Raw genomic sequence first — 8,090 nt, forward strand, 5'->3', positions numbered from 1 at the left:
TTCAGTTTGTCTTAGCAAGTGTGGTCATGCAAAAGACTATAGAGAAACTGTATTTTAAAGTATCTCTGTGTTCAGATATCAGTACATTTGTAGTTGCCTAGTTTCTGTGGTTTGTTTAACTTGTTCTTAGTTTCATCTAACAAACAGCAGCCTCACTGTTTTCTGGTCTACAGCTGTGTCTGTAATCCTAATTTGAGTGACACTCGCCTGTCAGTCTGCACATTGTATGTGAATGTAATTATGTACATTGTAAACGCACTTGTGGAAACAATTCAACATGTCATTTCATTTCATTTTACAAGCACAATAGAGGTAACGTCAGCACCTTGTAAAAATGAATTATTCAAAATGCCTGCAAATCACAGAAAAGAAATGCATTATAGATAATTATAAGTATTGTGGAAAATGTTTGAGGGATGTGCCAGTAAGTATGAATCCAAATGGTATAAAGCCAAGGGTTTACGAGCAGGGTGTGTGTGTGTGTGTGTGTGTGTGTCTGAGAAAGAGTGGGTGAAACAGACAGATAGAGAAATTCAGAAAGAGTGAAGTGACACCAGCCACTTTGGCGGGAACACAAAGTCCATCTCATCTATATGCTAAAGCCTTCCGCCCTATTTGCATGACAAGTTGTTAAAACCTGAAGCTCTGCTCAGCTGACTACTTTATATATTGCTGCCTCCAACTCTATATTATGTCATCTTCTCATGTACATAGCAGTCCCCTTTTTGTCAAAGCTGATGTGATTCTGCCTCTTCCCATCAATGAGAATAATCCCATTTCCCTGAGACAAAAGGCTTATCTTTCATATCAATGCCAGTGGTAAATTAGTCTGAGGCCCAGGCATGGAAAATGGACATGATAGCCCATATTTATGGGTGTATTGGGTTATGTGGCTGGCAAACACAAATGGAAGAAAACCACCGGTATTCTCTCTGGAACATTCTGAGGAAATCATCATGTGTACATTGAACAGCAGTGCGGGTAGGAGAAAATGGGTTGGGAAACCCTGGGACATTGTGCACAATTGAACAAGTCATTACAAAAACAGCTGCAAATTACAATATGTCAAAACAGAGCATCAGCAAATCTGTGCTTTCTCACTTTGCTTTCATTCATTTCCCTCAAAATAAAATCAGTGTCCCATGCTGTGTGCTGTTAAACAGAAAAACTCTTTTATTATACTCTGCATGGCCTCTCCCAGAGAACGCTTACCTACAAATTGAGTTTAATGCTCCCCTGAGAGTGTGCATTTGTAAATATTTGAACTGCGAAACATGAAACATAATTGCTTAAGAGAAATCAGGTGGGAGACAAATATTCCTTTGTTGGATCAAGGGAAAAGTGATGTCTATGGCTGGACTTTGCTACCGTGGCTGCATTGTTCCTTCAAATGAAGCAATAACACAGGCTTGTTGCAGCACATTAGACTGCATTATACTGTGTAAAAGATTAAAGGTCCCATGACATGCTGCTTTTTGGATGCTTTTATATAGGCCTCAGTGGTCCCCCAATACTGTATCTGAAGTCTCTTTCCTAAAATTCAGCCTTGGTGCAGAATTACAGCCACTAGAGCCAGTCCCACAATGAGCTTTCCTTAGTATGTGCCATTTCTGTGTCTGTAGCTTTAAATGCTATTGAGGAGGAGAGAGGGGGGCAAGGTGGAGGGGTGGCGCCTTTTTGGGTCTGACCAACTGCATCCACTTGGTTTGTTTGAAGCCATGAAGTCTCTCTCTTTCTCTCTCTCTTTTATGATGGCCCAATTCTCTGGGCGGGCAAAGCAGAGAAAGGGCAGGTAACCTTTCCCCTTATGATGTCATAAGGGGAAGATTCAAGATTGGCCCATCTGAGCTTTAATTTTCTCAAAGGCAGAGCAGGATACCCAGGGCTCGGTTTACACCTACCGCCATTTCTAGCCACTGGGGGACCATAGGCAGGCTAGGGTAACTCATATTAATGTTAAAAAAACTCATAAAGTTAAATTTAATATTAAGCTATTATTTATGTGAGAGAACATAATGTATTGTTAAACTACTATTACACACATATTACAACAGTCTTCTAAGCTCACACAAAACTGTTCACACAGCCATATCTGAGATATTTATCTCCATAATCCTCTGCTCAGGTTGTGTTCAGCAGAAACACTTTTAAACAAAGCCAATGAATTAATAGCGTCCCTTTCCCAACAAAGGTCAGCCTTTAAATGGCTCTCTGCGCAAGACTGCGGGGAGCCACATTATTTTCAAACGTGGGATATACTCGCCGTAGCTGAGCTGTCGAGCGCCAGTGTGACATCATGAGAGTGCCTTAAATGTTTATACTCGCGCGTGGTGGTCACAACACTAGTTGCAGTCTTCTCCTGAACAGAGGTGGCGCTAATGAGCAAATGCTACCGACTTTGCTATTTCTACGGACTAGAAGAAGAAGAAAAAGGTAAACAACGGCACTGGCAGCAGCATTGCTGTCAATGCTTCAATTTGACTATCACACACTTTGGTTTTAATAGTAAGACAAAGAGAAGATTCTGCTTTCCAGATCTTCCCTGAAAGCTCCACAATGTATTTCCCCTTTAACTTCTCCATCTGCTCTTCCCTTCCCATGTGGATATATATTTTGAGGAAACTCTAAAATACCCAACAAATACACGCACAGAATGTTGAACTTCTGCTTTAATTTATGACTCCTTTAATTCTTTAATTTATCCAGACTTTTGGCGGGGGAGTTGGAAGTGGGCTGAAAAAGTGGTGCAAAATGGGAAAAATTGAGAGAGAAAGAAACGGCTATGCATGGGCAGCAGAGAGGTAGACAGCAACGGGGAGAGGGCCTGTCTGTGAATACTGATGGGATTATCATTTGTGCATGAAAAAGCTAAACATCATTGGAGCCGGGAAAAAAGAAAGTGAAGTCGAGCTTCAGGGAGGACGACATCTGGCGTGGTCTCTCACTCTCCCTCTCTCCTACTCCTCGTCACGTTTTTTGGGTTCTTGTTTGTTTCTGGGGGAATTACTCAGGCCGTGGGGGAGTTATCTGATGGAAATACAGACATCAATCTCCCCAACATACGGGAGGCATAGAAACACATCAAAGAAAGGCTCTCAGCACATGATTTGGCATTAATCACGAATTACATGAAACACGTTCAAAATACATGCTCTTGTATTACAGATAGCTTACATGGGAAAACAGTTCACAACCTTTGTTCCGAGTTCATAAAACATCTCACAATTTTGCCAAACTCTTGAGAAGCCGATCAAGTTCAGCGAGCGGATGTTTACATTCTGGCCATCAGTCATCGTTATTCATCATTAACGTCCTGACAGCTAGAAAAATCTATTTCTTATGACTTAACGCCTTGATAAAAGTGTCGCTGAGCATATCTTTATCAATATCTCTGCTGTCGAAATGGATTTTGACAGAGCAGGTGGCAAGTCGTTGAAATCCTTAACACGCGCCATGCTGAGTTATGATGGTGGCTGGCTTCTTAAGACTGTGTGTGTGCGTGCGCGTGTGTGTGTACATGCGTGTTTGTGTAGTACTCCACAGTAGTCAGTTCTCACAGGATTTTAGCCGTCCTAGGGGAGTAAAATGATAAACAGCTCAGCTTATTCTGGAACTGCCCAACCCCCGCTCCTCCTTCTCCTCTCCTCTTCCTCTCATCCTCCCCATCTTTTCTCTTTTTTTTCCCCTTTGTCCTCTCCTCTTTCTCATCTTTTCTTGTTCCCCTTCCTTACCTCGTCTCTTTTAATTTCTGGCTCATTTCTTCTTTTCTTTCATTTCCTCCTCTCCTCTCTTTTCATTTCCACCCATTTACTTATATTTTCTCCCCCATTCCTCTCCTGTCATTTCACATTCTCTTCATCCTCTCTCCTCCTCCTTCTTTTCCTCCTCTTGCATCTGGTGACCTCTCCTCCCCACTGACTGTTTGACTAAGTGGGAACTTGTTGCAGAAATATGAAAACAAAAAGCCAGACACAAGTCAGAGGGATGTGACTGCTGCCGGTAGATAAGAGCCAAACTGCCTGTGACTTTTGGAGTCCCTTCTCACAATCACTCTGTACGTACGGCAGCAGGCACATTATCGCTGCTATTTTATGGTGGACAGGAATTATTACCAGAGGGGGATTCAATTGCAGGGACCTTGTGCGTAATTTCAGGGACCTCCCAAAGGTGCTGCATCCATACTCCAATTACACTGTTATTTTCCAGGGGGATGATGAACTTATTATTCTGGTATAACGCTGGAGAGATGCAATACAAACAGGAACGTTCACAAACAGTACACTCACCGAGCTAAATCTGCTGCTTGGAAAAATATTTGCAGCCTTGTGGAACCAGACAGTAGAGAGTTAAAAACTACAGGCCTAACGAGAAGGAACAGGTAGAAACTCTGGCTATAGATAGATAGATAGATAGATTTTTATTGATCCCAAAAAATGGGAAATAACGGTGTTGCAGCAGCAAAAATATATAATATAAAATATTACAGTAGTTGTAAACAAAAAGCAAATAAACATGAGTGGACAAGGCAGTTTTAGGTGGTGTGGAGGCATCTTCTGTCGGCGAGACCCGTGGCGATATTTGATTAGAGAGATATTAGAGTGTTTACCCAGAGGAAGGTCTGTCCGTCATAAAATAAAGGTAACTGACTGAGCCCCATCACTAACAGTAATAGTAAGCTTGTGTGTGTGTGGTTTTTCATTGGTCCACTCATCTTTTGTCTTTATGTCTTTTTCTGCATAAATTATATACAGTATATATATATATATATATATATATATATATATACTTTTTCCGTCAGTATTTTCCTGGCTTTAATTCTTCAAATGTTTTATTTTATTTTATTCTGCAGTGTGCTTTTTGCCTTATTTTATTAGTGCTGTTATACTTCCATGACTCTTTATAGTTTCTTTTAAAAATTCAGTGAAGTAGTGAAATGAATATTCATCCAATATGCACTTTCACTTTGCAAGCTGAACCTCCATTTCAAGAATACCAATAAGCAGGAGAAGGATTAGAATAGAGGTATAGATGAAGTGCAGCAGGTACACCGAGGTGTTCAGCTTAAAGCAAACATTTATAAACTTTCCACTTTGCTGAACTGAGAAGATATGCGTTTATTTCTGTGCTGCTCTTGCAGTAAGCTGAATGGCTAAAGCTGCTTTATTAACATGTAGCCTACATTAACTGAAGTACTTAAAAACTAAGTACTTTTTATTTCCATTTTGTAAAACTTTATGCTTCTACTTCACTACATTTCAGAGTGAAATATTGTACATTTTACTCCACTGAAGAGATTTTTTTTTGGTCACTTGAAAGCAGTGGAAACAAGTTGCAAACATAACATTTGCATATTAGACTATCACCTTTTCATTTTATATGGCAAACGTGTTAGCCAACATGGCATCATGACTTTGCGTAAATATATACCCCACTTTCATAAAGCCAAATGGCGTGTTATTTTACGCCATTTTCAGCTATCCACGTGTATGATACACGCTGGAAACAGCTGATGTAAACAGACCCACCATGTGGCCTCGCCACGTTGCGCGTTATCGCGAGAACGCGACGTACTATCGCGAGAACAACGTCACACGCCTGGCAAGAAAAAAAAAATGGTTGAGTTTAGGAAAAGAACACAGGGAAAGGCTTTAGTAACAAAACAGTGACAAAAACACGGAAAATAACGACTAAAACCCGCTTACGACAACAACAAATGGTTGGGTTTAGGAAAGAAACATTGGGTAAGGCTTATAAAAAAAAAAAAATTAAAAACAAAAAACGGCAAAAAACGGCCGAAAAATCGCCACACGCGAGGCGCGAACCCGGCTCTCCCAGGTGAAAGCCTGGGAGTGGCGTGTCATAATTGGCGTGTCATACATGCGCCAATTCATGAGATCAGTCTGTGTTAGCAACAGTCGCTTATTTACACATCATCGAAGCAACATTACAGTACTGTATCATTGGAGTCGTGTGTCTGGCCATCTGAATATGGCGTGTCAATGGTAATTGTGTACCCTTATTATAAAGTATTACCAATGCACTAAAAATATATAGCTTTGTAGAGATGAATGGAACTGCAGCTAAGGGAAATTGGTTGCTAGTTTTTAGCCAAGTAAAGGATCTGAATAAGTCTTTCGCCACTCTTGATTTTGTGTTCAGATAATCGAAGCTTCCCAGCATGTTAACTATCACTATTTTGTGAGAACACATCTTATTTGCATCTTGTTTGTTATCAGAGTAGAACATTTTGGTACTGGATAGCTTTTTTCACTTTCAGAAGCTCCAATCAGAGGACAAGAAAAGGTCTAAAAGACTGTTACAGTAATACAAAACAAACTTACAACTAGGCTACATTCACACTGCAAGTCTTAATGCTTAATTCAGATTTTTTGCTCAGATCCGATTTCTTGTTTGGCTGTTCACATGACCTTTTAAAATGTGGCCTATAGCAGATTCCAGTGTGGACTGATTGCGGTTTTGAACTGGCCCGCATGTGCAAAAGAACAATAACAATGACGCAGCACGCTGTTGCACTAATGTTAGGGAGGTTATGGAGGAAGTAAGCATTTTCGCTTTTATTACAAAATGTTTGTGTAATGGCAGCCGTAACATTAATGAGCAGGTTCTGAGGAGGAGAAAAATGAAGAGAAAGAGAGCCAAATTGGCTATTTTGGCATAACCCTAACCCGTTTGCTATTTATTCAAAAACGGAGCAGTTACGGTATGATCCTTCTAGTTTCGATTGAATTGAAGTATCTCCCCATACACTAATTAGGTCTAACACCTCACTCTCCCTTCATTATCTTGCTCCATCACTGTTCTCCATTTTGTAGGCCTAGTCAAGTTTTTATTTTACTGTCTGTGTCTAGGGCTAACTCCCGCCGGCGCATAATTGTGACAAATGTTGATGTAGATTGACGTAAAAGTCGCATCAAATCCTCCTTGGTTGTTCATACTGAACATTGAAAAAAATCAGACCTGGGTCTGATTTAGGACCACATATGAAAGTGGTCTAAATCTGATTAGAAAAAAATCTGATCTGGGCAAGATTTGAGTGTTCACACTACTTCTGAAGTCTGACCTCGTCACTTGACCCCAAAAAAATCAGATTTTTTTTTGCCTGCAGTCTGAACGCAGCCTAACGTACTTGAATTATTAGTTCCACTTCAACTATTTGTCCCTGGCATCTCACTGTAATTTGCACAGTTTTTATAGGCAGTAGTTATCTGCTTTCTGTTTGTGTACAGCTGGTTTTCCACTGGACCTCCATGATGCCACAAACTGTGGTTACAAAGAGTTTTGAGATGCGAGTGTTAGCAACTCTGGATCCTAACAGGAGACTGTAAGCTGAGTCTTGAACTGACTGTCCTTCACAACAAGTCCTCCAAATTAAATGTCAAAATAGATTGTTTGTACAGGCCCTCTAGAAGGACACAAGCATTTTCTTATCTGACGGCCCTATCAGCAGGATGCCGTTTCTCTGTTTCTTCCAAGTTAATGGTTTGGGTTAAAATACGGGTTATGGTTGGGGGACTTCCATTGCCATGGTTACATTAATTAACACATGGTTAAGTATAGGGAACAATCGTCGTCATGCTTTAATAAAACCAAGGTTGACTGTCGGTTAGAAATGGGAGACAAACAGCAGTCTCCTTGTTACAGTATTTCTGAATTGCTAAAACACTAAAATCCATTTGCAAAACCAAAGTTGCAAGTGTACAAACCATTTTATTGATTGAATCACACAGTTTGCAGAACCTTAAACACTTCTCATGTGGTTAGACACAACTAGCAAATCGGAATCACTCTTTGTGCAAAACTGTAAACACATTGTCATTCACAAAGCACATGTAGCATTGTGGTGCACACAACTCAAAATGGCACAACACAGCCCCCAAAAGTGAAACACAAGCAACACACTGTTGTCATCGGTAACACACAAGCACTCAAAATTGAACACACCTGTTTCAAATCAGTAATGTGTTGCACCTAATCAGCAATCAGGATATAAAGCCATGTCAAATCCAAATGGCATGTGTGATTTTCACAATGGAGGGCAGGAGAGAACGTGGACGTGGACGTGGACGTGG

This window comes from Perca fluviatilis, chromosome 1, assembly GCF_010015445.1.
Source record: "Perca fluviatilis chromosome 1, GENO_Pfluv_1.0, whole genome shotgun sequence".
Taxonomy (NCBI): Eukaryota; Metazoa; Chordata; class Actinopteri; order Perciformes; family Percidae; genus Perca; species Perca fluviatilis.